The sequence below is a fragment of the Protopterus annectens genome, chromosome 3.part0 (assembly GCF_019279795.1).
Source record: "Protopterus annectens isolate FY-2018-M chromosome 3.part0, PAN1.0, whole genome shotgun sequence".
NCBI lineage: Eukaryota > Metazoa > Chordata > Ceratodontiformes > Protopteridae > Protopterus > Protopterus annectens.
Genome location: NC_056731.1, coordinates 1,182,906,978 through 1,182,930,330, shown reverse-complemented (window position 1 = coordinate 1,182,930,330; position 23,353 = coordinate 1,182,906,978). Strand labels below are relative to the sequence as shown.

General features: G+C 36.2%; 1 protein-coding gene across 1 annotated transcript in view; it reads right to left on the bottom strand.

Moving 5' to 3' along the window:
- The window catches only part of LOC122797011 (synaptonemal complex protein 2-like), a 345,314-nt gene that overhangs the window by 15,951 nt on the left and 306,010 nt on the right, over positions 1-23,353 (bottom strand). The gene's annotated exons all lie outside the window — the stretch shown is intronic.

Genomic DNA, 23,353 nt, shown 5'->3' with positions numbered 1-23,353 from the left:
TTCAAGCGAGTTCGTCTTGAGATTTAGACTTCTAGCAATGAGCACCATGACCCTCAGATTGCATTTATTTATAGCTGTTATGGTGGTAATTTGGTCTTAGGAACACTGCCTAAAAAAGGCACTATAGGGGTGGCAAGAACCTTAGCCAGTATCCGGAAACTCAGGGGTGACAGATGCAGGCCATCTCTGGCAAAGCATCGAGATCTGCCAATCATGTCATCCCAAGCAGAAAGATACTGGATCCCCTTAGCATGACACCAGAAACTCAGCAAATTGAAGTCAATCATTTTTGTTTGTACTGTGGTATCATTCTAGGCGATGGCAGGATGCTGTTCACTGCTAGGGTCATACCTGCCTGGGCCACATAATCAAAGAGCTCCACCATATCTCTTTTCATGTAGTCCAGGGAGGTGCATCTCAGGTCATTCACACCCACATGGACAATGACAGAGTCATACTGGCTGTGGACACACAAATCCAGAAAACCACAGATTTTATGATGAACAGAACAAAAATATGAGGCAAAAATCTGGACAGTTTTTACAAGTGGTGGTGAGGTAGAGAATTCAGGCTCTTGCTACCTGTACCCAGTACAGGGTTTGAGCCTGAGTAACTCTAGCCACCAGGTATATTTACCTGGGGCATTACACACACACACACACACACACACACACACACACACACACACACACACACACACACACACACACACAATGCAGTGTGGACCCAGTACTTATGTAATAAAATGGTCACGGAGGAAAAGAACCAGCCATTCACACACTGTATTCAAATAGCAAGTAAACGGTTGCCGTACTAGTGAGAAGAACCAAACTGCTCATCAAACTGACACTGTATGCATTCAAATATCAACTAAGCAGTCGCACTAGTAATAAGAACCAAATACCTTACCTAGGAGCAGCTGGGAAATGCTCGCAGACTACTTTTTTGCTGCTGGCTGGCCAGAATGTATATTGAATCCCCCTCAAGCCCTCAAACCAATTCCGACAGGCTGGCAGTCTGTTCCCAGAGCTGACGTCATTGTGCATGCCTCTGCATGCAATGACGTCAGCCCAAAAAAATCCGAAAAAAAAAAAAAAAAGCCAGGAAATTTGAAACTTAAGGGGTGCCACTCAGGAATTGTGGCACCCCATTATTTGGACCGCAAAACTGGTTAAAAAAATCAGAAATTCAGTACGACTGACTGGTATGCTTGAGATTAATAGATATAATGTTAAATATAATTTGATGGAGACGGCTATTAAGTAAAATTGAAAAGTGCTTTCCTTTATTTATTATGACAAATACTTTTTTTAAAAACTGTTATAGACCATTTAAAAACTCTAAATTTGAAAATAATAAAACTATATCTTTTAGCAGATTTCTATATGGATAAACCAAATCCAGGCTTACTAGATCTCTCATTGAAGACACAAACTAACTCTCCCAACATCTAATGTGACTTCCTTGCTTCTGCAGGTTAATAGCAAGCAGAAGGGAAAGTGCATGTACATTAAAAACATACAAAACGAAAAATTCAATTTAATTTGCTATGTATGCATTAACTAAGAACACAAAGCTGTATACCTTTTCTTTTTTTTTTTTTTTTTTATCTACACAGACTAAGACAATCCTAATAATTTGTCACCGAGTAAACACTGGACTATGTCATTAAAGCAGACAGGAAAAAAGGTGCATTCAAAACTGTCACTGTCAGAAACATTTGTAATTTTTATTTAAATATAAATGTAATTTAGATTAAATAAAACATATGCTTATAAGACTTATTAGATAAGAATTACTAAATGAATGAAAACACAGTTCAAACGATCATTCTTGAATATGACTGGCAGACTTCAGTGAAGAGAAACAGGTTCAAAGGTCACACCTACTTTCTGAAGGCAGCACAGATAGTTTTTCATGAGTCGGGGAGCTAATTGAAACCTTTAGAAACTCGAGCTTGTCACACAAGTTGTCAAAATTCCATCAAATAAGTAGGTAGGTGGGTGGGAATGTTCTAATGAAGTGAAGCCTTTAAGCATAACTTGTAAAATTATGAATATTTAAAATAAAGGCTCCCAATTACCAAACATACACAGATATAAGATACATTAGCTAAATGGAGCACATTACCAAAGTTCAGTTTAGTAGTAAATGTATATAATAAAATGTCACCACTTTCTTTTTAAATACTTACAAGTAACACAGTAACCATTTATCTCTCCTGCAGTGATTAAATACTATGACACCAGTACTAAAACAGAAAGGGAAGGCACACACATGACAAAGTATATGATATAAAAGAAATGTATATAAATATATGAAATGAGTGATTTTATACCATTTCACTAGTACTTTGCCATGACTATAAAGAGATAAAAGTATAAAATAGTAGTTTGCAGTTGGATAAGATTTTGATTTACTTGAATTTTGAGTACTATATATTATTTATAAAGTTAGCATTGTTGTGGAAAAGATAATAGGAGAGAAAAAATTACATTGCCTTTTTTTTTTAAATTCTCCAAATCTTTTGGGTTTCTAATACTATGATGGGAATGGACCCCATTCCTAATTCAAGTACAATTAAAGTTCATGAAATTAATATTGTTTCAATCTTTGAAGTCAGCCAAAAGTGCTCTTTGCAGCACTTGCAATGTGCCCTGTAATGACTCCTCCTGCAATTCGTATGGGGTTACATGGATTGGTAGCATATCTAAATACAATTGTAAACTCTATTTTCATAAGACCTGTTGCTCCAACTACTATTGGAACTGTCTGGGTATCTTTCTTCCACATTGTTCTCGTTTCTACCTGCAGATCCTGATACTTTAGGACTTTGTGTCTCTGTATGCAAGACACTGTAGTCACTGGGTGTAGCAATTTCAATAATCAATACTACTTTTGTCTTCTTTTCTTGGACCACTATATTCAGTTTTGAAGCATCTGTCTTTTTGAACTGTTGGTAATGGGTGATCCCATGTGATATAAACCATCATTTTCTATGATGCTTTGTGGCTCATGTTTCCAGTGTTTTTTAGCCACTTCAGTACCATAATGTTTGCACAATCCCCAGTTCAAATGTCTTGCCACATTATTACGCCTTTCAGTATTCAGTCCTTCTACCAGTAGTATGTCACACCCAGCAATGAGGTATGTGACAGTTTCCAATTCCTCGTTACAAAACCAACATTTGTACGTTTCTCCCACATGTTCAATGGACTTTGTAAACCAGCATGTACATAGCCCACTATCTTGGACTGCCAATATTAATCTTTCATCTCTTGGTTTGAATTTGCCTCTCCTTAACCGTTCCTGTGTTAGTTCCTGATCAACATGAGGTTCTTCCAGAAGTTTTCTAGATTTGCAACTATATTTATGCATTTTCCACATTTCATGACTTCTCATCTGGTCCTTCATCTTGTATTCTTTCTTTTGTTTTTTGGCATATTCAATTGCTGCCTGATTTTTTATCTACTTGTGGTTTGATTTCCATTCCTGCCCGACACCGATATGCTTCTGGTAATTTAAGCAGAGAAGTCATCTTAGACTTAATCTCCTCATGTTTCAAAACTTTTACTACATTTGGGTCTTGTGAGGTCAGCAGATGTGCAGAGTCCCACAATTGCAGATCTATTCATGTAATCATTTTCAAGGAGGCCCATCCCTCCTTCAGAACAGGGAATATATAATCTTGTTATGCGCTGATTTTTATAAATCAGTTGGCGAGCATAAGGCATCCTTCTTGTTTTCCTATCTAATCCAACACATTTTGGGGCCAGTCAATCACTCCAAAACTGTAAGTTAGGACAGGAAGAGCACACTGGTTTATAGCTTGGATTTTGTTCCTAGATGTCGACCCTGTTTTCAGAATTAATTCAAGTCTTCTAAAGTACTCCTTACTAAGTTTTATTCACATTTGTTCATGGTTTATTGGTGATTCTTCATCAATTCCCAAATACTTACAGTCCCTCTTGCTCAAGTTATTTTATCTGACATTCTTGTCCCAAACTGACGTTTACCTGGTGATGCAGTTTTCCTGCTTTAAAGGTTGTTTTTGCACACTTAAAGACCAAATGGCATTCTTTTATCATTTGAAAAAGGTTCGACAACCTGAAGCTGTGCTTTCAGTTCCTCATCTGATGAGCTATACAGTTTTAAACAGACAAAGAGATGAGAAGTCTTTACACTTTGTTTTTAGGAGCCAAATTATAGCCATGGCCTAAGTTAAGTAAACAGCTTAATGGGTTAATGGCAAAGCAGAATAGCAATGGTGTTAGAGCCCCCCCCTGGAATATCCTCCTTTGAATTTTTATCCCTTTATCATGGCTTAATTGCAAAGTGGTCTGCCACTGTTTTATTGTCACTGTAAGGTAGTCAAGCAGTGTCGGGAATATCTTATACATTTTTTTTAATAGTCATTCCATGCCATACTTAATTCTTCCCCTTTTTGCACTTCTCCAGTATGACTTTATGATCCTTTGTTTCACATGACTTTCTTTTATTGCCCTTGTGTTCTACTGTCATAACCAAGTTTTCTTCTTAATGACTACAAACTGTTGGCATAAACTCCTGTGTATAGTTTTATATATCGTCGGAAGGCCAAGTTATTGGTCTATAATTTTTAGGGTAGCTTACAGGTTCACTCTTAAAAAGGAGCATTGTTTTGCCTGTTGTTAGCCAGGTTAGTGTCTGTTCGGGGTGCACATATAAATAGGTCTTACTCCAGGGTGCACATATAAATAGTTCTTACTCGTGGCTAAATCCTTGTGCAAAGATGTTAATACTTTTAACCAAAAGTTAGATACTGCATCTGGGCCTGGGGTTTTCCAATTAGAAGCTTTTCTTAACTTTGTCTCAATCTCTCTGGCTGTTATTTCATCCCATTTCATATCCTGCACCTTTCAACTTCTTATTCTTTCTTTTACTTCTCTCTGTTTACCATCTTTGTTATGTTTTACAAGATCTTCATAGACACTTTTCCAAAATGCATCTACCTCCTCTTTTTTTGGCGGTCTTTCAATTCCTTTTTCCTTATTTCCCAATTCTCTAAGAGACTTTTTTGGGTCATCAATAAATTGCTTATTTTGTACTTTTCATTTACATTTATCTGTGTATCTTCTAAGTTTTTCCACTTGTATTGAAATTTTTAGTTATTTGAGATAGTGCATGATAGATCCTGGTCTGTTCCAATACAGTGAATTGCTTTAATCACATCCATCTTTCTTAGTATTTTTGTTGATCTATTTCCTCTTCTATAGTCTAAGAGTGACACTTCTGGTATTAATTACTTTATAATTTTCTCTATTCGATACTTCCATGATGGTATTCGATTTCTCCCCTTCCTTTCCCTCACAATCTTGTGTTCTTGTGGTATTTCATTGATCTTAATATATCTATCCATGTCTATTAAATCAAGCAACTCTACTCTTAGCTGATTTTCTTCCAAACTGAGGGCACATCCCTTGCTTTCCATTTCCTGTGGGCACTCTATAGAGAGTTATATAGCATCTTCCTGCGACACCTTACCTGCAATTTCATCCTGTGCTATCTGTTGCTCTGTCATATGGGAAACTCACTGGCCTATTACTCATCAACATTGACTACATCAGAGTTTCCACAGTTTACTGGTTCCTTTCTTTGATGTCTAGCTTCAACTGAAAGTTTATACGGATTTCCTGAGGAAGGCTCCAAAATATCTTTATATGGCACCTGACAAATTGCTTCCTGTTCCACTGGTTTCCCCTTAATTTGCGTATCCATTGCTCTATCCTGTTGTGGTGCTTTTTGCATTCAATTTTCTACATTGAATTCTTCATTTTCAGGTACTCCATCACCTCAGTTTCTATTTCTTTAACTTCTCCATTACTAATCTCATTTTCTACTTTTCCTCTATCTTTTTTTTTATTGTACAGTTTTCTATGTCTGGATTCCTTTGCCTGTATTTTTCTTCAAATATCTTTGCTGCTGCTCTTTTTGTATTGGTTAGTTTTGCTTTCTCCTTTGCATAAATATTATACCATATTAAATCTCTCTTTCCCATATCCATAGTTCCTCTTCAGATGTTTCCTGATCTTCCTGTTTCTCCTTCCTTTGGGGACTCGCTCCATTCATGCTGCGATGCAACCTTTATTAGACCCTTCTACACCAAATCCTTCACTTCGCAGGCACTCCGTAACTTCAACTTCTGATTTAACTTCTAATTCACTAATCTTTTCTACATTCCATCTTTGTGATTTTTTTATTGCAAAATTTTCCATATCCGGATGCATTTGCCTGTAGTTCTCTTTGGATAACTTTGGGGCTGCCTTCTTTATATTGATTAATTTGGCTTTCTCCTTAACATAAGTATTGCATCATATCAACTCTCTCTTTCCCATGTCTATATTTCTTTTTATATTATTCAAATATCTCTAGGTTTTGTTCATATTTTTGCACTTCCTCAGAGGTTTCTTTTCCCAAACAGATCAAAGTTTATTGAGCTATATACGGTTTTTCACAAATCTGTTGTATTAATGAATGCAAATTTTCATTTGAAACTTCTGAAAGTTTTTCTTGCAGAACTATTTCTTTCCTCTAATTTCTCTCAATCATTTTGTATATGTATATGTGTACCTTCTGTGTACGATTCCACATTTAGAAGGGAGAAAAGAAAAACTTGCATGAAATGTGAAGTTATGTACAATTATTTGTCTCTGGGTTTCTTTTTTTCTTTAATAGTCCACTCATTTTTGAAGCTTGTCTTTTTAAGTTCATCAATAAATCCATGGGTTCAGGTTGGCTTAAAAGTTTTTTTTTTTTTTTGGAACAAATGTGGATGCTTCTTCAAGAGTCAAATGTTTTCTTTCCTTCTGGCAAGGATAGTCTTATTCTTGCTTGGAATATGAGTTGTGCTTTGATTTCTTACCTTTTTAATGATTTTATTAGAGGGACACAAGCTCTTTTGGACATGACAATGGGTAAAAAGTCATAGTCAAACCTGATAGTTTTATGACCAATTTTTAATGGAGCAAGGGAACAGGCAGTTCTTAAAACAAGATCTTTGTCTTGAGTGGAGATGCATTTTACAATAGGTCTTGGACAGCGGTTTTTACTGGATACAGAAATTGTAGTTAAAGACCTGTGTGCCTTTTCTATCTTGAAGGATAGTGCTTCAGGTTGTTTAGGATTTTAGGAATCCAAGAAGTCAGAAAAAAGAAAAATTTAAGCTGCTCTCGTCTCGTCTTTTGTGAATGTGGTTTCAATGTCCATTCTATATGAAAGTTTAACAGGAAAATATGAAAATTTTAGCTTAGAAATTACACCAACTTGTTGCTTACGACTTCCAGAATATGGTATTAGTCATTACAGGTCTTTTTTGGTGAAATTATATAAAAAAAAAATCCCATCAGGAAAAAATGAAGACTGCAGAGCTCAAGAACTCTGTTGCTTTCAGCTTGCCATCTAAGCCACGTCCCCCTGTAGCTATTGTTCTAGATTTACTAGACCAAACGGTGTCTTATTGCTGCTACTACTAGTTAGTGACACTATTAACCTTCTCGTTTATTTACTGATTGCACTTGATCACAGTTTTGATTTCTGCTATCAATGCATTACTTCCTGTACCAATTGCTATTTTGCTCCAATATTAAATTGAAAATAATGAAGAAAAAAAACAAGACCAACTTAACATAGAACACAACTTTATTTAGCACTTTCGTCAGCGTATAACAAAGACTTCCTCAGAATACATTCTTGTTCAAAATCATATGTTTAAATACCTCATGCATGAATACCACATGATGAAATAATAATAAATAATACGAGATATCAATGCCTATAGGCTAGCCTATCGAAAACCTCCGCAGTTTTCGTTAAACTCTGCCCCTGATCGGAATTTAACCAATGAAGAAGAAAGAAGTGGTAATTCGGCAGGAGTTGAACAAGCCCGTTTAGGGCAGGAGATTCCGAGAAGATCTACGAGGATACGCAATCAGGTGCAACAAGCCAACTACAGGCCACCACGTTACCGTTAGGGTCGAAATTATCAGAATCAGCAGGTTTTATTACAACAGGCAGCAGACTAACTGGTGGGACTAAAGTTTCCAGTAGAATTTGTGTCTGACATTGTAACATCAGAAGAAACTTCTGACTCAAATTTTGCTGAAGTTTCCTTTAAGCAGAACAACACTGGTACACTTTGCGTATTTGGGGAAGAGGATAACATGATGGCGTACTATAACCACGAACATGTCACTGATATTTTAAATGACAAATGTGACTTTATTGTTTTTAATTTCACAATGCAGTTTTTGACAAGGAAGTTGCTAACTTATTTTGTATGGGTCTAAATTTTGTGCCTACTAAGCAGTCAAGCTTAGTAGACGTTATTTTAGATTTATGTTTGTGAGAAATTTGAAATTCAGGTTGATGTTTGAAAATAGAGTGAGTATTGATAATAATGTAACTTTTAATAGACAGAGCTAATTTAACCCTCCCTTGGCGAATTAACTTTTTTTGAAAAGATGTGCGATTTTGATTCCAAGCATTGCTCGAGAGCAAGGAGAACTGTGTTGATAATTTAACATGTAAAGAGAGGGAATTACTTAGTAAATTGACCAACGACAACTCTATTCAGGTTATGAAACCCGATAAAGGGGGAGGTGTGGTGTTGATGTCTAAGCAGGACTACACCAATAGAATCAATGCATTGTTGTTGGATGACACAGGTTACGAAGAAGTTTCGAAGAGTTTTGTAAATGTTTATCACAAAATAGACATTATTGTAAAGGATATACACGATCAAGATTTAATAGATGGTAGGTTAATGGAATTTTTACATGTAAAATTTCCAAAAACACCGTGTATCTTTGGCATACCAAAGATACATAAAGATAAGATGGACCCCCCCATGAGGCCAATCGTTAGTGCTAATGGATCAAAAACAGAATTTATGGGAAAATATATTGACAACATATTAAAGATGTCCTCAAAAGTGAAGAGCATAGTTGTATTGATTCGTGTCAGTTTCTCACACAGGTTAATGGTTTACAATATGATCAGAAAGCCACTTTTCTGTGGATGTTGTAAACCTATACAATTCTATCCCACATGGAGCAGGAATGGAGTGGTTTGAAGAATTTTTATATGATAGTCGACTATTTTTGAATGATCAGGTGACCACTCTTGTCACATTAATGGATGTTATGTTAAAAAACAACTTCATTTTTTCTGAAGGTCAATATTTCCTTCAAAAAACAGGGGTAGCTATGGGGGCAATATGCGTCCCTGTTTTTGCAAATATAGTGATGTTAATGTTGGAAAGGAAATATCTATTCAACTCTGTTTATTGACAAATGGAGTCTATATTTACGTTACATACAAAATTTGTTTTTTCTATGGACGGGAGAAGAGACAGACATCCAGGAGTTCATTATGTACATTAATAGTACAAGTGAATTCTTGGAGTTCACCTATATGTACGATAGAGATAGCATTAATTACCTGGATGTGGTTATTAAAGAAAACACACACTACACAAGTGATTTGTATAGAAAACCAACATATGGTTACAGTCTACTACACTTCCATAGTAGTCATCCAATGCATGTCAAGAAAGGTATAGTGAAGGGACAGTTAATTAGATTGGCATGTATGATCACCAGGGATGACAGATTTTTAGTCCAGTGCAATAAACTAATGGATATGTTTTGTTCCCATGAATATCCATTCGATTTACTCGATAATTTATTGAATGAAATTTGTACTAAGAGAGAGAAAGATATTATTGTCCCACTTCTAAACTATGGTAAGAAGTTGAGCTCTATGGATGTTCAAATACCAACAGATAGTACTTTAGAGAATAGAGACTTCAAATGTTCTTTTACAACTGTGGACTATCAGTTTATATCTAATATTTTAAATAAGAATTGGCATATTTTTCATGGGTTTGATGGGATCATTGAAAAACTAGGTTTAAGACCAAATGTAGTTTATAGGAAAGGATTTACTTTTAAACAGTTGTTAGAAAATAAAGGTAACTGTCATTCACAGGGAGGGTCTACAGGCATGAAAACTTGTTTTTTGTTCCCAGTGTTCTTTAGTGAAACAAACTGACAAGGTTAGAATTAACAACACCTTAATAAAACTTAGAGGGAAATTCACTTGTAATACACTAGGAGTTGTATATGTTGCCCTATGTGAAGAGTGCATGGGTTTCTACATAGGAAAAAAACAAAAGGAAGTTCAAAGAAAGAATGTATGAGCATGCTAGGGATATAAAAAACAGGAATACCAACAGTGCTCTATTTAGACATATTGAGAATCATCCTTCTCACAGTTTTAAATTTTTGATCATTGAGAAAATATTTCAGGATCCCAGGGGAGGACCGTGGGAGGACATATTGTATTTCAGACAGTTTTGTTGGCAAGTCAAGTTGAATGCACTTGTTAAACCTGGCTTGAATGATGATATTAGTATAGCTAGTTATTTGAGACTGCGTTCTTTCAAGGTTTAAAATTTAATGAGAGTAAATAGGGTTTGATAAATGACGTGTGTTTTTTCACATCTATGCATTTTTTTGCAATTTACAAGTCACTATTGTTTTTATAGGATTAGAATTTTTTTTATATGTACATAAGAGTTTTTTAGATGCTAGTATGGTTGGGATTTTTTTGGGTCATTTAATCGCATGGTATTTATGCATGAGGTATTTAAACATGTGATTTTGAACAAGAATGTGTTCTGAGAAAGTCTGTTATACGCTGATGAAAGCGCTAAATAAAGTTGTGTTCTACGCTAGGTTGGTGTTTCGTGGTTGATGATGTTTTTTTCTTCAAATTGAAAATGTCAGTCACTACACATGAAACTACAGGGTTAGGGTTTTTCTTGTTACTGATTTCTATTGCTGCATACTGCTGTTAATTTCACATTTTTTTGCACTTTTGAATACATTACTTATAGTGTACAAAGTGTACTAGTTATTGTAGAGTTACAACCCCTATTCTTTATCTTTCGGGCACATCTGTTCTTACTACTTTCTAGTCTAGTCTATTATAATGAGTATTTTTAAGCTATCCTCTTTTCTCGCACTCCCAAAGTGCATAGGTTATTACGGAATCTACCTGACAGCAATAGGTATTATGATGCAGTCTGACAACTAACTCATAGTTACCAAAACTCTGTTACAGCTGCCTCATAATGATTAAATGCGAGATATGCAAATATTTATTGAACTTCAAGGCTCATTCATCAAGCACAACACACACAACTACAAAGAGCACTTCCACTATATAGCTTACCATGATGATCTTAACAGAACATTGACCAATTACCCCCAGATTACTGGTAACAACACTCTGCCATTAGTTCACATCAACAATCCCACCTTCACCTACATGCTGATAATGAATAAACTTACATTTAGAAGTATTAGGGTCTAAACCCCAAATGCTTAAGGCCTACTGAGATGGTAATGTTTTAGCAAAAGATGATTGTATCGTGTATTGTCAAGTGTACCGACGCCACTTTCATGAGGTTAGATAAAAACAGACCAACTAGGAACAAAGTGTTAAGAGTATAATGAGGGCTCTTGCTTACTAATACATGACTTAATAGTGGACAGTGTGGCATGAATGAAGTTCAGTACTCTACCCTGAGGGACATGCAGAATGATATGCCCAAGGCAGGACAGACACTGTTCTTGAGTGGTATTTTGCATTCAGTCAGAATAACAAAGATTCAAAGATAACTGGCTTTGTAGGCATAGTCATCTAAGGAGAATCCAGTACCTGTCAGGTTAGGACGAGATGGCTAGCAAGTCTTTCTGCTTTGCTAGGAACTGTCTACATCTCTCTTACCATGGCTTCCATATTTTGGCTAAAAACGCTTGCTGCCCATATAGTCTCTTTTTAGGAATCTGTTTGCTAGACAAGTAAAATCTAACTTGGAAAACAAAGGTAGCTCTACTTCCCTTTCTTAACAAAAGCCTGAACCAGAGCTCATTCTTGTATATGCAATAGTGATGCAGACATAATTTCAGTATAATTAAATAATTCCATTCATCCCTGGGTTAAACACTTGCACCTTCACACCTACTAGCAATTGTAGGAGCATGTCCATATTTATCAAGGATACTCTCATATTAGATTCCTTGGGAATCAAATTTGAACGTTTGCATGTCCAAATCACCCTAAATAAGACTAAATACAACCAATTAGCTAGCTATAAAGCACTCTCCATGTTCCCTACTGATAACAGCCATATTTACATCTTGGGCAAAGAACCCATTAATCCTAGCACCTTTGTATTGGAGGACTTAAAACTGTCTGAATTACATTACCAGTCAACATCATGCACAATGGTTCCAGAACATTATAAATGCTAACTCCTGCGCAAAAATAGTTAATCATGCTATTATGGGGCCCAAATACCCCTAATCATCTCTTTACAAATACTGCCCCTTCTTGAAAACTTCTGCATTATTCATCTTACCTAATGAATTTGTACATAAAATCAATGGCTTTTTACTTTAAAACCTCTATTTTAGACTTCTTAAAAGCAAATCTTCAGTTACTTGATGAGCTCAATGAATTCCACTATAAACTTGTCCAGAGGTATATATTTCTGACTTCTCTCTCACTCATCTCACATCTGACCTCTAGAGCATCCCCACAGAGTTTACAAGGCAAAGGTAAGAAAACAGACATATGTTGCTAGGTCTTTTCTCCACTCATACCTACAGACACTTTTGAGTCACTGATCCATATGGCACAACTTTTATGTGCGAGAGGAAACCAGAGCACATTTAGAAAAACTCAGATACCAGCAACGCATGAAAACTCTGCACAGAAGACACTCCATATAACAAAAAGAGGACCCTATATTGGAATACCCATTTAAATATACTATAATAGCAAAATAAACTGAGGTTCCATTCTTTTCATTTCAATGGCATACACAAGTGGTGGTGCTGCGGTAGCGTTGTCGCCTCACAGTAAGACGTTGTCCTGTTCGATTCTCAGCTAAAGAATCTTCTGTGTGGAGACATGCGTGAATGGGTGTACCTTCGTTGAAGGTTGTGTGTCAGAGCTGGCAACTCTGCACGTAAATATTTACTGCCAATCATTAGCGGACCGGAGTTCCGCTGTGGTGACCCCTAAACGGGAATAGCCGAAAGATAACAACAACACAAGCAAACCAGAAAATAACTTGGGGTACTGTTAAGAAGATCAAAACTGGACCACAAATTTAAAATATCCAAAAAGTACAAAGTGCTACAAATCTGTGTGTAATACTTAGGAATAGAATAGGACCATTAACAATACAAACCACTGATGCTATGGAACATCAAAGTGGTCAGAACACCTAAATAATTTCCCATTTAGCTGTAAATGCACTTTTTTTTTAAATTTGTCCAAGTCTTTTGGGTTTCTAATACCATGGCGGATATGGACCCCATTCCCAAGACAAAGTATGATTAAATTTATGAAATTAGTTTTGTTTCAACCCTTGATGTTATTCAGAAGTGTTCTTTGCAGCACCTGCAATGTGCCTAGTAATGACTCCTCCTGCAAGTTGCACAGAGTTACATGTATTGGTAACATATCCAAGTATGATTGTAAATTCTTTTTTTTTTTTTTTATAAGACTCCATTGCTCCTACTACTATTGGAACTGTCTGGGTATCCTTTCACACTACCCTCATTTCTGCCTGTGACTCCTACTATTTTATGAATTTGTCTCTATAAGTAAGACACTGTACTCACTGGGAGTAGCAATTTCAATGATCAATGCTACTTTTGTCTTCTTTTCATGGAACAGTATATCAGGGTTTTGCACATCTATTTTGAACTACTGTCAATGGGAGATCCCATGTGACAAACATTTTCTATAACGATGTGTGCTTTTCAGCTTCTTCTTTCGGCTTTTTCCCGGTTAGGGGTCGCCACAGTGGAACTCCGGACCGCTAATGATTGGCAGTCAATTTTTATGGTGCTGAGGTGCCAGCCCGACGCCCTACCTTCAGCAAAGGTATGCCCATTTCAAATAAGTCTTTCGAATGCCACTCTACCACGGGGAGGACATGCAGACTCCACACAGAATGCTTTCCAGCCAAGTATCAAATGGGAGAACCTCTTGCTGTGATGCAACGCTACCGCTGCACAACCATGGCTTCATTTTTCAGCTTCTTCAATATTATAATATTTGCACAAGCTGCAACGCAACAGTCTTGCCACATTATTATGCATTTCATTATACAGTCCTTCTGCCATTAATATATCACAACCAGCAACAAGAGGTATGATCGTTTCCAATTCTATTTTACAAAGCCTACATTTGTCTGTTTCTTCCACATGTTCAATGGATAAACCAACACACGTATGTAATCATCTATCTTATGCCACCAATATTAGCCTTTCATTTTTTGATTTAAATTCACCATTCCTGCATTTGATCCTGATCGAGTTGAAGTTGTTCCAAGAGTTTTCTATACTTGCAGCTATATTTATGCATTTTTCACGTTTTTTACCTTCTCATCGGATCCTTCACGTTATATTCCCTTTTGTTCTTTGGCACATTCATTTGCTGCCTGATTTTTTTCTACTACTGGTTTGAATTCCATTCCTACTTGACACTAATATGCTTCTGCTAAACTAATCAGAGAAGTCATCTTAGACTTATTCTCATTGCGTTTCAAAACTTTCACTACATTTGGGTCTTGTGATGTCAGCAGATATGTATGCAATCCCATGACTGCAGATCTATCAATTTTGAGGAGGCCCATACCTCCTTTAGAACGGGCAGTATATAGTCCTGTTATACATTGATTTTTATAAATCATTTGAGAAGTGCAAAGTATCCTCCTTGTTTTCCTGTCCAATTTATCCAACACCTTTGGGGCCAGTCAATCACTCCAAAACTGTTAGTTAGGACAGAAGAGGAAACTGGTTTATAAGTTGGACTGTTTCTAGAGATCAGTGCCGTTTTCAGTATTAAAGTCTTCTAAAATATTCCTTACTAAGTTTTATTCACATTTTTTCATATTTTATCGGTGATCCTTCATCAATTCCCAAATATTTATACACTCCCTCTTGCTCAAGTTCTTTTATATCACACATTCCTGCCCAAATTGAGGTTTTCTTGGTGCTGCAGCTTTCCTGCTTTAAAGGTTGCTTTTGCACATTTATCAAGACCAAATGACATTCTTATTAATGAAAAAAGTTTTGACCATTTGCAGTTATACTTTCAGTTCCTCATCTAATGAACTCTACAGTTTTAAATCATCTACAAAAAGAAGATGAGAAGCATTTACACATTGTTTTCTGGGAGTCAAATTGTAGCCATGACATAATCTGTTAAGTAAATGGCATAACGGGATGAGGACAAGACAAAAGCATAGCAGTGACAAAGCATCACCCTGGAATATCCCCCTTTGAATTTTTATCCTTAGAATAATAATTTGTCCTTTATCATGCCTTAACTGCAAAGTAGTTTGTCACTGTTTCATGGTCGCTGTAATGTAATCGATCAGTGTAGGATGTATCTTACACATTTTTTACGCACTCTTATCCAAGAATGTGGGATACTGTCAAATGCTTTTTTATAGTCTATCCATGCCATACTTTGATTTTTCCCCTTTTTACAGTTCATTATGACCTTAAGCAACACATGATCCTTTGTTCTATAGGACTGTCTTTTATTACACTTTTGTTCTATTGCCATGATTGATTTTTCTTCTAAATGACTATAAACTGTCGGTATTCATTCCAGTATATAGTTTATACCTCATCGGAAGGCAAGTTATTGGTCTATAGTGTTTAGAATAGCTTGCAGGTTCACTGTTAAGTAGGAACATTGTTTTTCCCAGTTAGCCAGGCTGGTGTCTGTCTGGGGTGCTTATATAAATAGTTTTACTCATGGCTAAATCCTCATGTAAAGATACTAGCACTTTTAGCTAGAAGTTAAGTACTGCACCTGGGCCTGGGGTTTTCTGATTAGGAGCTTTTCTTGTTTCATTCTCTCCGACTGTTACTTCATCCCCTTTCATATCCTGTACATTTGAACTTCTTATTCTTTTACTTCTCCTATCCACTTAGCATCTTTATGTTCCACATCATCTTCATAGATATTTCTACAAAATATATCTATTTCTTCTTTTTTGGTGGGGTTTCAATTCTTTTTGCCTCATTTCCCAATTCTCTATAAAACTTTTTGGGATCATCAATAAATTGCTTATTTTGTACTTTTCCTTTATATTTACCTGCATATCTGCCAAGTTTTTCTGCCTGTGCTGATATTTTTAGCTTTTTTGCAATAGTGCGTAACAGATCCTGATCTGTTGATACCACACATTGCTTTTAACACATCTGATTATTTTTGTCGATCTGTTCTTCTATACTCCAACAGTGACACTTGTTTTAATTCCTTTATAGGTTTTCTCTATCCAATACTTCCACAAAGGCATTTAATTTCTCCTCTTCCTTTCCTTTACTACCCTGTGTTATTGAGTAAGACTATTAATTTAGCTGCACAGTAAAATATTCTATTTACTTCTGTTATAGAGCACGAATCTCTACGGACAGTCCTAATTCCTGTGTTCATTTGTTTTATCAAACTTCCAACTTTCTGGGTTTTATTGACTTAATGGAGTCTATTTCATTCATTGATCTTAATATGTCTGTCCATCTCTATTAAATCAAGCAACTCTTCTCTTAGATCATTTTCGTCTAAACTGAGGGCACATTCTTTCTTCTCCATTTCCAGCGACCATTCTACAGAAAGTTCCAGAGCATCTTCCTGTGCCTACATTCCCTTCATTTTCATCCATTGCTCTTTCATATGGAGCTCACTGGCCTATCACTCCACAAAACAGACTGTGTCAGGGTTGCCAGAGTTTCCTGTTCCTTCCCTTGATGTGCAACTCCAACTGAACATTTGTACTGGTTGCCTATAGAAGGCTCCAAAGTATCTTATATGGCAACCGATCAGATGTTTCCCACAAACACTGGTTTCTCCATAATTTAGGGATTCATTGCTCTATCCTGCTGTGATATCTCAGTTACATTTTCTACACAAAATCTTTCACTTCACATGTAATCCACAGCCTCATTTTCTACTACTTTAACTTCTCCAGTACTAATCTTTTTTACTTTTCTTCTGTTTTCTCATTTTTTTGTATTATAAAAGTTTCCATGGCATGATGCCTTTGCCTGTATTTCTCTTCAAGAATCTTTGGTGCGGCTCTTTTTGCATTAGTTAGTTTTGCTTTCTTCCTTGTGTAGATGTTGCACCATATTAAATCTCTTTCTTTCTTATGCCCATATTTCTTCAAATGCCTCCTGCTGTTTCTCCTTACTTTGGGGACTCGCTGTTCCATCATGATGTGATATAACCTGTGTTAGACTTTCTACACTAAATCATTCACTTTGCAAGCATTCCATAACTTCAACTGCTATTTTACTAATCTTCTCCTCTACTTCCCTCTATGTGATCTTATTTTTTTACTGGGAAATTTTCCATATCTGGATGCCTTTGTCTGTATTCCTCTTCAAATATCTTTGGGACTGCCTTTTTTGTGTTAATTTAGCTTTCTCCTTTGCATAAATATTGTACCATGTCAGCTCTCTCATGGTCTTTCCCATGTCCATATTTTTTTTTAAACCTTTCAAAAGTCTCTCGATTATGTTCTTTATATTTCCGCACTGCCTCAGTTACTTCTTTTTCTGAATGGCTCAAGGTTTCTTGGTCTATACAATATTTTTCATAAATTTATTGCATTAATGAATACAAATTTTTATTTGAAGCTTGACAGTTTTTCTTGTGGAAGTATTTTTCTTTCCTCTAATTTCTCTGTCTTTTTACATATCTTCTGTCTGGAAATTCTGGCCTTTTTCCATATTAGTAGCAATACATAATTTATTTAGTCCACCGCATTGTCTTTACAGTTCTTTTTTGGCCTATTAGTTTTTGAGATTTTTGTGAATTGCTACTTCCTTCAACAGGGGTCATCCTCTCCTGGGCCTGGCTTAGCCCCACTGTAAGAATGTTTACATGTGTTGAAGATTCTAAACTGTCATTTTCCAGTCCTTGGTCCAATGCACCTACCAGGACTGGGCTCTTTGTTATCCTGGGTCTTGTGCACCCAGCTATCTATTTTTTAACCTTTTACCCATGATATACACTATATAAAATATAGTCTATATATCAGTGTTGTCTTGGTGAGATTTTGTTAAAAACAGTGTCCACCTCAAGGTACTCACCAAGACAGGAGGATGAATTCAATTGCAGCAATATTTCTCTCCTTTCACTTCTCACAATATAGGTTTTCTGGTGGAACACAGAGTACATGGAAATGTATCCACAAGCTCATCTGTCACGTTCTCCTTAGCACCAATTGAAACCAAGGTGTTTAAAAGGATATTTCTATATTTACCTGCATGTGTGAACCATGAAAATCTGATTGAGCAGTGCCCATTATTCAGTAGAAGTCCATAGAGAAAAGCTCCATTATACAGACATCACGGACATCATTTGCACTGTTTCATTTGCCGTCACTTTCTTTCATCAGCAACAATTCCATCATTCAGACATCTTTGAAATCAGTTGCATCATTTGCAAACAGTTTTAATTAAAAACAGTTACATGGGCTGTATATGAACAAAATTGTTTTTGTTAAATATAGGGAGATATGTGCAGTGAAATATCAGTATGCATAGCATGTCTTTTAGGTTGAAGACAGTTAAGTTGACTGAAATGGTATTCCAGTTATTAGCAATGCAATACAAATAAAGGGAGTATCCTGCATTGTTAGATTTCATTGTGGAGAGTAATAGTTTGTCACTGGAGTGTAGGGGCCTCTCAGTACTGTAAGGCCGAATGATATAATGAAGAGAAGGGGAATTTTTCAGGGCTGCACAGTCGTTTGAAGATTTTAATTAACTGTTAAGTACAATAGGGAATTAGTCTGAGCTAGTTTAGCTGTTTTATCGAGAGGCAGTGATCTATATTGTTGGTTGGTTGTGAATACGGCTACTTTACAGTAGCATTTTTCTAGTTTGGCTAAGAGGAGCATACAATAGGGTGAGGAATACAAAAAAGTATCTATGTTTTGTCAAGCAAAGTTATTAAAAGTAGTATTTACTTTATAGAGGCAGCCTAGCTTTTGGTGTAACTTCTTTATAGCTTGCTGAAGGTGGAAATCAAATTTCATGTGGATGTCTATAATCGCACTAAATTGGTGTGGGATACCAGTTCTATATTGGTCTTGTAGGATGACACTACATTAAAGGTAGGGGTTTTTTTTGGCAGGAAAGAGAGTTGGAGGTAAACAGCAGTAGTCTTTTTTTTTGGATTCAGGAGGAGTTGCGATTTATCAAGCCAATCTTCTATGAAGATGGATTTCTTGGTGTGCATTTAGAGCATGGGAACTATCCTAGCAAGATATATTAGAATGGAATCATCTGTGTATTGTACTATGGTGGCCTCTGGCTGCTGTGTTTAGGTTGATAGATGCCTTAAGCAGTAGCGGTCCTATGATAGAACCTTGTTGGACACAGATTTAGAGGAGAGGAGAAATCTTGACATTTTACTGGTTGGGACCTATTCGTGTCAACTAAGAAACCAGTAAAACACACAATTCAAAAGGCTCCAAAACCATGACAAATCCAAGGCAGAAGGTTGTGAGTATTAACTATTTGGTAAACCAATTAAAACAAAAACAAATAAATTACAACCATTAAGCACTTTCATCCTTGTCAGGACTTCATCAGAATATAAAAACGGTTACATTACAAAACTTTTATACAAACATCCATGAGTAATACTTCCTTTGATGTTTCAAAAGGGAGTGTCTCCAACCATTCCTAGGCAAAGTAATATCACAATGCCATCTAGTGTTCGGACGTTTTAAGTGCACTTCATCTTGACAGTGTGCAGTCCAGCTAGAATACTGTAAAAATTTGTATCAAACAGATTATGTTTATTTACATAAAGTAATTTCTGTGTAAAAAAAGTGTAGATCTATGACTAGTAATGGTAGGAAAACCATCCGACTGTACAAGATAATTGTATTTTAGCAAATCATTAATTGTAAAGTCATTTAAGGAATCAATTTTCAGCTGCAAAAAGATAAAGTCGTCGAAACAAAGGATACCACAGAATTCAGAGATGTTAAAACAAGTTCTATGAGAAAAATCACACACACAATACACAGCTATTAAATTAAGTAAAATAAAGTCATTGCTCTGACAATACCAATTGTGAAAGTTGCACAAAAGCTGGAATTTCTTTACATCAAATGCAAAAGCACACAGTAGCTTCTGGTCACTATCACTCGCAGTTGCACCTCTTTAACCACAAAATTCAATAAATTACACAAATGCAAGATTTCAGATAAGCTCTGAATTATCCTCTCTGCAGACTGTGTGAATTTGTAGCGGATTATGCCCGTTGGGCTGGCTAGAGTTTGCCTGTCTAAAACCTATCCTTTTCAAACAGGCAGTGAAAATTAAAAGGTTAAACAATATATAAACCACAGTAAATCTTCTGGTCTACAAGCTATCCCTTTTTTCCCCAGTACAGTGAAAAATTGGGTTAAAAAATGAAACATAAATCAAAATACATGTTTCTCTTACCAAGCTACTATACAGTCCATCAAACTACCACAGGATTGTTTAATTAAGCTCTGGTACAGGCATTAATAGGTAGCTACAGGGAAATATTTCTAGGAAGGAGGATGAATTTATATGGCGAGGAGTATTAACAACATATATTATATACCTTAAACCATTCTGGTAACACCAGGTAAGTTAGAATGCTTTGAAAAAAGCAGAGAATCTTCAATCACCTGCTTTACAAAGGGTACACAATCTGTGATAAAATACAGTTCACTGTGTTTTCAGACATCTTTTTCACCAGTCACTTAACATCCTACCTGCTGAAGAAGGTAGGAGATATAATGCCTATCCAAAAGCATCCCAAAATAACTGCTTAGTAGTTTGTCCTTAAATCAATGATCCTTAATGCCTTCATCAAATGACAATAACAGCCAATGCAGGAGATGGATATAGGTACTAAAATGTGTTACCTGCTAAAACCTTCCTTTTCATTCTAGAATAAGTGCAAGTATTTTAGATTTATCACAGAATCTGGCAGAATCACAAACTCAGTAACACAGCTAAGGCTTGTAGCGTCTATATTCAAAACAATTTCACGAGGCTATGCTTAATCATTGAAATGAAAACAAAATTTATTCTGAAAAAAAAGGAAGCAAAATAAGCAGATTCAAAATGTCCATAACTACCTTTGTATATACCTATGGCTGTATCTTTAAGATGCAAAAAATCCATTATTAAATTCGAAAACATAACATAAATTTACAATGATTTTAACAAACAGATAAATCAAAGGGGGGGGTGATGTATAGAAATTAAAAACACCTAGAACAGTATAATTATCTGCCATGTTATATATTTTAATAACATTTAAATAAAATAATTTCACATATAACTAAAGCCTTTAAATGTGACGTTAAACTTCAATGCAACACTTCATCCATATTTTCAAAATAATTACTCATCTGTGAGACCAAATCTACTGTATATAGAGGGATGAGACTGGATTTGTAAACCTTATGAAGATAAAAATGATGGTATTCTAGGTTCAGTCACTGCTTTTAGTTCATTAGGAATACAGTTACTCTGTAATGACCGATTTATAGTTCAAATTTCTGATGTGCTGCAACACTGAGATTTTTATTCACTAATCTGTAGTCATGTTGCAAATAACAGATAATGTTAAAATCTGGTCTGTGTTTCATTTCCTCCTTGGTCAGACAAGACTGGATAAAAAATCCTGTCTATTCTCATTTAGAAAAGCTAAAAGAATACTTTTGTGTTATTAGTTTATAAGATACTGAAACTCATTCAGAATCAATTTTTGATACATATGAACGACACTGAAGGGGACATGGAAAAAAATACTTTATTTCAAACTAAGGGAAAACTTTCTCCTCTGGGCAAACTGTCAGTGTTAAACAAGTCACTGACCATTTTGTATACAGAACTTCAAGACAGGTCAATCAAAAAGCTAAACTCAGGAAGATTCTGCTGCTTATTTTATACTGAACAAAAATCTGTGAATAAGCTTTCTTAAAAAGTAAATCAGTCTTCACTCTAGTTAGCAAGTTCAACCATGGATATTGAAACATACACAAGAGCCTGTGATAATAATTTAACAGTGACTGTTGAAGTCATTCCAAACAAATTTAATATATCCAGTTCCAGTTTATTTTCATGAATGACGAATGAATGATGAATGAATACATGAATGATGAATGAATACATGAATGATGAATGAAGAGAAAAAGAGGGAGAGAAGGATGGATGATGTGCGGATAGTGAATCATGACGTGCAGTGGATTAGCAAGTAGGAAGTAAGGATAGCTATGAAGAGGATGAAGAACAAAAAGGCTGTTGGTCCAGACGACATACCTGTGGAAGCATGGAGGTGTTTAAGTGAAATGTCTGTGGAGTTTTTTTAACTAGATTGTTTAATGAAATCTTGGAAAGTGAGAGGATGCCTGAGGAATGGAGAAAGTGTTTTGGTACCAATTTTTAAGAATAAGGGTGATGTGCAGAGCTGTAGTAACTACAGAGGGATTAAACTGATAAGTCACAGCATGAAGTTATGGGAAAGAGTAGTGGAAGCTAGGTTAAGAAGGGAGGTGATGGATTAGTGATCAGCAGTATGGTTCCATGCCAGGAAAGAGCACTACAGATGCGATGTTTGCTCTGAGAGTGTTGATGGAGAAGTACAGAGAAGGTCAGAAGGAGTTGCATTGTGTCTTTGTGGACTTAGAGAAAGCATATGACAGGATGCCTAGAGAGGAGTTGTGGTATTGTATGAGGAAGTCGGGAGTGTCAGAGAAGTATGTAAGAGTGGTACAGAATATGTACGAGGGTAGTGCGACAGCGGTGAGGACTGCAGTGGGAGTGACAGATGCATTTAAGGCAGGGGTGGGATTACATCAAGGATCAGCTCTGAGCCCTTTCTTATTTGCAATGGTGAGCGACAGGTTGACAGACGAGATCAGACAGGAGTCCCCGTGGACTATGATGTTTGCAGATGACATTGTGATCTGCAGTGAGAGTAGGGAACAGGTGGACGAGACCCTGGAGAGGTGGAGATATGCTCTAGAGAGAAGAGGAATGAAGGTCAGCAGGGCTAAGACAGAATATATGTGTGTGAATGAGAGGGAGGATAGAGGAATGGTGAGGATGCAGGGAGTAGAGGTGGGGAAGGTGGATGAGTTTAAGTACTTGGGATCAACAGTTCAGAGCAATGGTGAGTGTGGAAGAGAGGTGAAGAAGAGAGTACAGGC